This window comes from Phoenix dactylifera, unplaced genomic scaffold (assembly GCF_009389715.1).
Source record: "Phoenix dactylifera cultivar Barhee BC4 unplaced genomic scaffold, palm_55x_up_171113_PBpolish2nd_filt_p 001001F, whole genome shotgun sequence".
NCBI lineage: Eukaryota > Viridiplantae > Streptophyta > Magnoliopsida > Arecales > Arecaceae > Phoenix > Phoenix dactylifera.
The window spans coordinates 78,350-88,558 of NW_024068355.1; the positions used below are offsets into that span (position 1 = coordinate 78,350).

Below are 10,209 nucleotides of genomic sequence, written 5' to 3' on the forward strand. Positions count from 1 at the left end.
GGCTTGATTAAGATTCGTCATCTTGATACCGGATTCCGTACTAGTGCCACACTAGCACAATGTCAGTATAGTACATAATTTTTTTAACGTACCAAATATCGATATGCCACCCATACCAAGTACGGACACCGAACCAGTACGTCCTATATCTTCTGATTCAGACCGGTATGACATATCTTGAGCTTGATAGTTCAGATTGGATACAATTGCAGTCTTTTGGTATCCATGAAGATTCTGATGGGTGAAATCTGGGTAGAGCATTTACAAAATACCGTATCTTCTTTGCTATTTGGTTCAATATGTCTTTGTTACTGCAAATATAAAAGGCTTCAAATCTAGGACAGGTTGGTAAAGTTCCACTCTATTGCTGATACAAGCTGCTTAAAAAAGTTAAATAAGCTGATATTCATCATTTATATTCTTTATTTGATAGATAAAAATATATATTTTATGACATTTGTCACATATAAATGCTAAAAAAAACTACAAAACTTTAACTTCTGTTATGTGATCTTGACTTCTCATCAATTATCCTTTGAAGTGCTGCCTTGGCTTCATCCAGAGTCTGCACTCCCTGTTCTACTTTCAAATGATAGCCTCTGAATGTTGCACTGCATCAATGAAAAATAACATGCCATCACAAAGCATAGTACATAAATATTAAGAATGTCTATCCATAATACCAGGAATGGACAACTAGAGGCATTGTAAATATAGATCCCTCAAAACCGAGAATCATATAAATGATGCTCACATGAACATATGTTTGGGGGAAAAAAAGAACATAAAACTCTCAACAGGAACCAGAAACCTGGAGTCAGTATAAATAGTTTAGACCACATAACTTCTTAATTTAGAAAAATAAAGCCCATATTGCAAGAAAATGCTAGTTATTATAATACTAGGTAAGAACTAATGCCCGTAGGCCATAAAGAGAAACACAAACACAATCCTCAGCTTTTACAAATTTCAAGTCAGGTTCTTAACAAAGACCGTCACTTCTAGGGGAAGAGCATTGGACAGGAGCATGCTCAAATATAAGAATATGAAACAAGATTCACAGCCATTCTGTGGACAAAGAGAAAGCAAAGGTCAAGCTTGAAGAGAAAATAAGGCCTTGTCTGCAAAAATTCTATTTAAGAGCTTTTAGTGGACTCAGAGAAATCTCCCAAGATACAAGCAAAGTGTTTTTTTGGGGAAGTGATGTTGCAAGAGAAGCAATGAAAAAAAAAAAAATTGAATTAAAAAGCTTTACATGACATAAGAAAGTAATAAATTAAGGCACAAGCCAATATGTATATCTTTAGCTTTCAACATTTAGTCTGCAAAATGTTCCAAACAAGGTGCCTTTTATTCGCCAAACTGAAATACAGATGTAAATTACATTTGAACAAACTTGTACCTTCAGATCCAAATCGAGCACATAAAGTTGGAAGGGTCAAAGCCAATTTTGTTATTTGGTTTTGACAGTCAATCTAGGAGACAGATGAAGATAATTCTGTATGCAGTTGAACAAATTAGGAACCAAGATCTGGATGAATTGGAAATGGACACATTTTGAACCCTCCAAAGGTTGGCAGTGACAATAAGGGGACACAAACTATCTTTGTTGGTTATGACATTTTTTACAATGCAAGAATGAGAAAATGCTGGTTAAATTGTTTCTTGCACATCTGTTAATCGCAGAAAATGAGATAAGCTTTTTTGCCCTGAACTACTTCATCAGCACTTTACCATACTGATCATAAGAATAGAAATAGTGTGATCCTTTACTTAAAGTACTGACAAATACATGCTTGAAGAATAAAATTTTTGACCTTTACGAAATTTTGACAAATGCATATTTTTTAGTATGCCAATCGCTGGGCTGACTCATTGATACCCACCAACCATTATCAAACAAGAAAGCCACAATCTACTTCCAAGCTCACAAAGATGGCTTAGAAACAAGTCTAAAGCCAAACTAGTTGATACCAAACTCTGCAACCTTAAGCTTATCAGAAAAGGATTAAAAAAAAAAAAAATCAAAGAAGCACTTGCATTTGCACAAGATTTTCTCGTTTACACTATGGTTGATACCTGTGCTCCTTGCCGGACCCGGATATCAGTTCCTTTGCTGTCTATGGATATCAAAGCAGCATCATCTAACTCCATTTCATTTGACAATATTTCTTTGAGTGATTTTGAGAACATCGCATTAAGTTCCTTTGGGAAAGAAAAAGGGGAAAAATCATCATGCATGTGGGAAAAAGCAAAATATTTAAGCATTTGACACTCATGGAACCTCTGATCAGATTACAATTCATGTAAGTGAATGGTGATGAAAAGAAATTAAACTAAAATTATGTGGTGAATGCAGTAAATATACCCATTAGGGCGCACCTTCAAATTTTGTTCTCCACCATCAATAGCAATCTTATCAGGTTGAAGGGCTTCATATTCCTTGACATCTACCCATGCAACAGTGCCGAACCCTCCAATGAAATATATGTCACTGGTGATATGCAAGTATTGATCAACTCATGTATATAGTATATATCTCTTGCTAGCTAATCTCATTTTCTATTAAATAAGTGATTATAAGCAACAAAAAAGATGATTATCAGTTGGTCAAGAAGAATACTAACAGAAACAATGACAAAGAAATTTAACAATTTCCAGATATAACCATTCCATGTCCTTTATCTTCCTTATCTTCCAGATATAATTTCCCTTGCTCTTAATGCATCTAAATTGATTTGTGTTTCTGGTCTGCCCATCCTGCGTTCGAGCTAATCTATAAACTTCGTTCCTGCCTCCTTCAAACCCAAACTGTCAAATAGATCATAAATTGCATCATTTTTTCACATTACCAATGCTTTTTGCCTTTTCTTTTTCCCTTTGCCTTTTATTGTTTTTCAAACCCTTTGATGTCACTTGTTCATTGCCATTGTTTAAAGTAGTTTCTCCTGTCCTTAATTGCAACCTTTTTGTACTTCTCTTGGCCTTTCTAGATTTCTCAAAGTCAAAGTTCTTGGTGTCATTTGTTCTTTGCCATACATTCACAGAGCCATGCACTGATGCATACACCACGATCATGTATATTTGTAACCTTGGCAACAAATCCTTAAAAAAGAACTTAAATTACAAGAGCAAAAGTTACAAGTTACCAGTTCACCTAATAACATATATGTTTTGTCAAGTAGGCAGTAGAAATGGTTTTTGTTTAAGGTACAGCAGACATGTTATAAGCAATATGTGTGAAATTTTGGAATTCTTAATAGGAATTATTGAATTGCTGTTCAGGTGCAAGAAAAGCTCACAGACCAACCTGATGTTGTGCATCCTATAGTAGTAAAAATTGCCCCATTGTTGAGATGCCCATTGTGGGTGTTTTGCTCTAAACAGCTGATGAGCCCATTCCTGCAATAGGGTAAAAAAAAAGTCCTACTTTTTAAAAACATCCATGAAACATTTGTCTGAAACTGTGTAGAAATTATTATTCACCAATAAGTATCAAGAGGAACTAGTAAGTAAATTACAATTGAAGCATGCAAAACTTGCCAACAATTCTAAATGGCCACATGTGCTCTCCCTCTCTCTCTCTCAAAAGAAAAGAATGTACGAGAATCCAACTACTTTACTTCAAAACAATGTGGTTAGTTACACGTTACAACTACTTTACTTCAAAACAATATGCTCCCTCCCTCTCTCTCTCTCTCTGTCTCAAAGAATGTACCAGAGAATCCAACTAGTTTACTTCAAAACAATGCGGTCAGTTACAACTCATGGAGAGTAGATAATGAATGGAGCCCAGGATGGATCCACCAGGGTATGTCAAAATGATGCTGTTTATGGGCATATGTGGATGTCTAAGTGGTTTCTCCTAACACATTCCACAGTAATGATTGACAATAAGTTCACCTTCTAAACACTGTAAGTTGGTGATAAACTGATAACAGAAAATTTGGCATTGAAGCCTAATGGCTCAGTGTCAATTCTCAATAGCTTGTCTACAAAGTTTCATGAAGGATGAATTGCAAAGCAAGAATCAGTTCAAAATTTTTACGTATGCAGCATGAAGCAGAAGAGGAAAAACCCATTCAAATGTTTAATTGCCAAAACTAAGAATGCTTTTTTTTGGCAGCATTTGCTGGGGTCTGTTTTGTAAATTTAAAGGTTTGAGGATAGATAACTAAAAGAACATTTGATAGTTCTTATGATTATTCCTTATTTCCTTTATTTTGGACAAGACGAAAAAAATGGTAACACTGGCAGGTTAAGTTACCATAAATCACACCGTCAGTGTTGAGAGGATTGTTGCCTTAGATGTGTGTAGTCATTTTCTTTTATTGTTCGCCTAAGCAGGAGAGCTGATTTTCCTTTTTCATATATTCTTAGGAGGTTAAGATTTTGCATACTCTGTTCATATATACACCATAGCCAACAAGTATAAGGTTAGTGAATTCTGATTCACTTTCAGATACTTCCCAAAACCAATTTCCTTGAAAAGCATGTGCCTTTGAAACTGTTAATTTCTTCCACCCAAGGCTTAAGCCTTCCCTAGTCTCTGAAACCTGATTTGAAGATTCAGTCTCACACTTATATGACAGGGTATTGAATAAAAGAGCAGATTCATCTGCTGGCTTTAGGATAGCAACAGCGAGAAAATGATAAGATAGAGAAAGCTTGCACAATTGATCAATTATTAACATGATAAATCAAAACTATAACTTAACTTAATGGTGTTTGTTTAACTAAATAAATAATAGTTGTATTCAATCATTCAAATTATGGAAATATAAAAAAGGAGAAAATGAGAAAAAAAAGCGATTGGTTAATTATTTTCAGACCAGCTTTGCTCATTGGAAGTACGAAGCATCCTAAATCAGTATCAAAGCAGGAGATAGAAAAGGAGAATAAATTAGCTATCGGTTAGATGTTTTTCAAGACCAGTTTACTTATTGGAGAATTACGAAGCATTCTGAAATAGTATCAAGAGAAGGAATGAACTTCCAATCACTGCTGCAATTGCATTAAGGAAGCCCTGAAGCTAAAACCCCTCGCCTGGAGTCCCCTCTACATTTTGCTAATGCCTTTGGTTTAAATCACTTGCTTCTAACTTCATCATTCCAAATTGTACCACAAATGCAATCCGACATATGTCACTATGCCCTTCATGGTCATCGTCTGTTTTCCATCAAAGTACGATCTATACAATAAAGTTTGTTGACTGTCTTGCAATTCCTACTAGTTCTTAATGGCTAATGAGTGCATGCGAGGTTATACATATACCTTATTGAAAAGAGTCAGTTGAACCATAGGTCTACCAAATAATCCACTATAATTGCCATTAGTTTTTTAGGTAAAACTACTCAAGGAAAGTATTTCAAGAATTTTGGTATAAATATTAACAAAATCCATGTCCAATTGTTTAACTACATCTCCTATAATTATCTTCAAAAGATCTCATCTCCCTCCAAACCAAGGAATACTGAACTGGCCCGTACCGAACCGATCCGATCTCTGATTGGTCCGGTTCGGCATTAAAAAATGGTACCGGTCCATACCGGCCCGTATCGGTTCGAACCGGCCCCCGAACCGGTCTGAACCGGCCCCCAAAATGGTCCGAACCAGCTTGTACCGGCCGGTACCGGCTAGGCTAAATTTTTTTGGGCTTTTCGAGGCCAAACCAGTAGTACTGGTTCAAATCGGTCCGAACCGACACTGAACCGGTCCTGTGGCCGACCTACGTCTACCGATATCGGTGGCAATCCTTGCTCCAAACATGTTCAAATTATTGATTGATCTCATTCTTTTTCCTTAGAATGTGCATTTGCCATTCCCAAACACCAGTTCTAGTAAAATCATATTGGCACCAAGATGTTTGTTTGTGTACATAAGTAGTTGCAAGTAAAAACGAGTGCATCAAATATAAGTCTTTTACTGATAAAAGTTATTGAGATTTCACATAAAAGAATGGTCAGGAAAATACAAATATAACTTGTGAAGAACCTGTTGTTCAGCGGAAAGTGGGAAGATATCACCAAATATTGTTACACGTGCATTTGATAGGCTACTCCATCCTGGTATCTATCAATGAAGGTAGCTTTCAGCAAAGTGAAAAACAAAAGAATGTAATCAAGTACTCCTAAAATGATAATTATAAGAATAAAGCTAAAACACCTGTACAACAAGTGTACATCTTGAATCAGCCAAAAGATTGTGGGTGTGGATTGCTAATGGAGAGAGTGAAAAAACAGGATCTGCAAAAAAGTTGGAGACAAACATTACACCGTGTAGTAAATGCGCCCTGGATGAACATGTGAGAATTAATTAATTACGTACGACCCATTGGATCGGTTGCAAAATCAACTAATGAACCACATGGGTATCCTGCATGGCGATGATGCATCCGAAACATCAAAGTGCATAGATGAGCAAACCTGGCCTTGATGATGGACACAAAGTAACAGCAGCAAAGCAAAGAGTTTTAAGACATTCACAAGATTAAGAAAGATCAGAATGTGGAAGAAAGACAAGAAAGAATTGATGATTTGATTCGATTAAATATGTTAAGGCTTCTCCGCTTTGCTCTTAATTAAAACTTACCTGCTCCATTAGATTGCGAGCAGCCAAGGCTGGTCGAGGTAAATCGTGGACAAAGGTTGCACTTTGTACACCACCAGAAATGGGTGTTCTGACAAGCCCAGCTCTGGATCCACTTGTTCCACTTCCAAAAGTGGCACGTGCTACCATCTTTGATGACTCAGCAGTGCCGCTTGCACAGTTACCATCCTGAACCAAGTCACCCTGCAAAGATTTGAAGGAAGCATCAGGACAATTCTTGAGTAGATCCATTGAATAAAGTGAAGAGAGAAGTATTTTAAGCTGCTTTAGCCACAACACTTTTTTAAACCAGCAGAATATCAACCTATCTCTCACACTGCTTGATAAACCCTCAAAATCATGAAAGGCCAATACTAATGTGGAAATTACACATCATATTTCTGGAAGGTCAATCAAAATTAGTCACTTCATCATCAACAACATGCATTTTCACATTTCTTAATGCCGAAAGGAGAATTTGAGGGTTAAGCTAGAAATGGGTGTTTTGAACATGTAGTTTCTCCTTCGGACTTCAACACACCACAATCAGTTCTCAGTCGCACATAAAAGACCAATACCAAGATGTCGAAGCTATTGCTCACCTTTCACTGTGATTTCTAAACCTATATAATAAAAGTAACTTAATTTTAAAAGTTGAGAGCGAGATAAAGCACAAGATATGATGTATGCAGGCGAAAAAGCTAGTTTGATGATTGAACTTTGATGACCTGGAATTCAAGAACTTAATCCCAACCCAGCTACAAGAAGTAGGTCTCAAATATTAAATGAAAAGATAATTAGCCAAATAACACAACGAGGAGCACATTCGTAGACAAGTATTCTAAAACCAACCAAATAGGTGCCAAAATTAGGGGCAAAAACATGATAATGATAAGAAAGTTCCAATTTTGGAGAAGCAAGAAAAGCTCCTCTCACCATGTAAAAGCATAACCAGCCATCCACCTATTTATTTGTTTATATTTTTGGAACACAAGTAGAGAAGAAGATGAGTTAATAGTCATATTTACATCATGTCCAGAAGTAAACCAATTATATTGATTCTCGTCTAATTATATACTCTATGCTAGAGGAACCTATGCCCTCTATTACATGTTTGATGTATATGGAGAATAGAGAAAAATTAACAAAACAGGTTGTTCCACAAAGATGACAAGAAGCTTTGCTTTTGGAACGGATGCAAGGCACATGAAGATGGCAACAAAATCACTGTTTAAAGCCTTAAAATTCTCTTCTCATGAGAGTGTTTGCCCGGTCCAACTATGACTGGCTTATAAAATTTTCTGAGATGCTATTTGGGAATTCATATTCTTCAAAGATTGTCTTGCGATTGTGATAGATGAGCTGACGTGTTGCCCTGGGCAGACGAGACTCCAACTAATTAAATCCCTGATTTTGGATGCGAATAAAACATTGGTATTTTAAAGAAAGAAGCGGATTTTCTCCTAGGTGTGTATCAAGAAGTCGTGTTCCCCTCAAAAAATAAATCTCTTCCTCCCTCGTATCATTTTCTTCAATTTAGATAAACTAGTCATAAAAATAGAAAGAAGAAGAAGACAATAACTTCCACGCTTTCTTCACCAGGTGCTCTTCAAGCTAAGACTAAGATCAACACACGCCTTAATTTTCTGAACAATAAAAACGTGCCTTATGGTCCATCAAAGAACGTACTTAAATCAAAACATGAATTCTAAACAAAGATTTGAACAAGAATTCAAATATACATTCATGCATCATAAAAAAAAAGAAGAAATCTTGACAATAAACAAGAATTCAAATATTTATTTATCGTAAAAAAGATCAAATCTTGACAACAAAATCCAATCATGGATGAAAAAAAAACCTCAAACCAAGATGCATCCTCATCTGTAACCACGCTAAACCCATCTGCGGACATCCCATGCTCTCCCCCTGTACCACCACCCCCAGCAGACTTTTGGGTGGTGGCTCGCAACAACGTCCAATGCCTCGGAGCACTCGATTCAGGCCTCCATAACCGCAAATCTCCAAACTTTTCGACGGTTTTAGCGCACCCAAACCGAAAAGCAGGGATCTTGGATAGGGTAGAGTTCGTGGGATGGCCAGCCGGAGAGGCTTTCATAACCCCGGAAGGAACAATAGAGCTCCAGAGGGCTTCCATGGCGGAAATCCTAGAAGAAGAAGAAGGACGATGGATGAGAGAGAGAGAGGATGAACGAGGCGGAGCTGCGGAAAGATTCGGAATTTAGGAGCCCAGGCTGGTAAGAGCGAACGATGAGGGTTAGGATATATATACGTACGGGTTTTTAGTCGGATAGGGATCGACTATGCGGAAAGTAGGGGGTCTAGGGCCCCACTTTAAATTATGTGGGTCCCATCGTCCATCCCAACGGTCTTTTTTTTACGTACATGCCTCCAAAAGTAAAATCAGGTTTTTATGGCCACACTCGTTCGGCTCGGGAAGAGGGGGATGGAGATATATTTTATATTTAATTAATTTTTTCCACTTTAAATTATGTGGGTTCCATTGTCCATCACAACCATCTTTTTTTTATTTATACTGAGTACCTGCCTGGAAAAAGTAAAATCAGGTTTTTATGGCCATACTCGTTTGGTTCGGGAAGAGGTAGGATAGAGAAATATTTTATATTTAATTATTTTTTTAAAAAATAAAAAATATTTTTTATAGAAATAAAATTTTTATATTTGGCAGAAAAATTTTATATGGAACAGGAAAATCTAATTTTTATCAATTTGGAAAACAGGATTATTTTCTTTTCAAAAATAATCTTAAACTTTTAGGTAGAATAAAATATTTTTTTTATTAAAGACATAATAAATATTATATATATATTTAAAAAAGGTATATATACTCGGTCATGGAACAGAACAGCGTTTTTAACTTTTTCGTTGGTTACCAAACAGGTCGCACATTCATGGGACAAAACAACGGTGGGCATTTCATTCTAGACGACCCAATGCATATACCAAATGCTGCAAGCAGCAAGCGTAGGCTATCAAATATATATATATATATATATATATATATATAATAATAATAATTATTATTATTATTATAATACTCTAATGTTGGGGTGGGGTGCGTCAAAACTTGCTTTCGATTTGAGCTCAGTCAAGGCCTCATTAAAAAAAGCTGCTTGAACGTTTAGCTAAAAAAAACAAAAAAAATAAGGATTTTTGCTTGCTGGAGATTAGGTCTTGCTATATGTCCCTTTCTTTTACACAAAATGAAAAGATGAATTGATAAATCCATCGAATCTTGGTTTAGGACTGACAAGGCCCGAGCTTGCGATTTCCGTCTTGATAGGGCAGTACTTTGACTGATTGAACTAAAATTCCAGCAAAATATATGTCATACATATTGTTACGCGTTTTATAAGAATCAATTTGTCCTCCAAAAATAGAAATGCCTGATCCGTAGAAATAAAATAAAAGAGTCAAATTTTTTTTGGATAATGAATGGGGGTGATGAATTCCACTTCTATCATTTTTTATCTCTTCATGTTCCTAACGGCTAGATATTTCATAACCTGTCCCTTGTAGTGATATGGCAGGATGTATTTTTTGAAATTCCTGCTTTACCGATTTTGCCGATATATCAAA

General features: G+C 36.2%; 1 pseudogene; it reads right to left on the minus strand.

Annotated features, from left to right (window-relative positions):
* Positions 1-324: 324 nt before the first annotated feature.
* LOC120107752 lies at positions 325-8,848 on the minus strand (annotated as a pseudogene).
* Between the last annotated feature and the right edge of the window lie 1,361 nt (positions 8,849-10,209).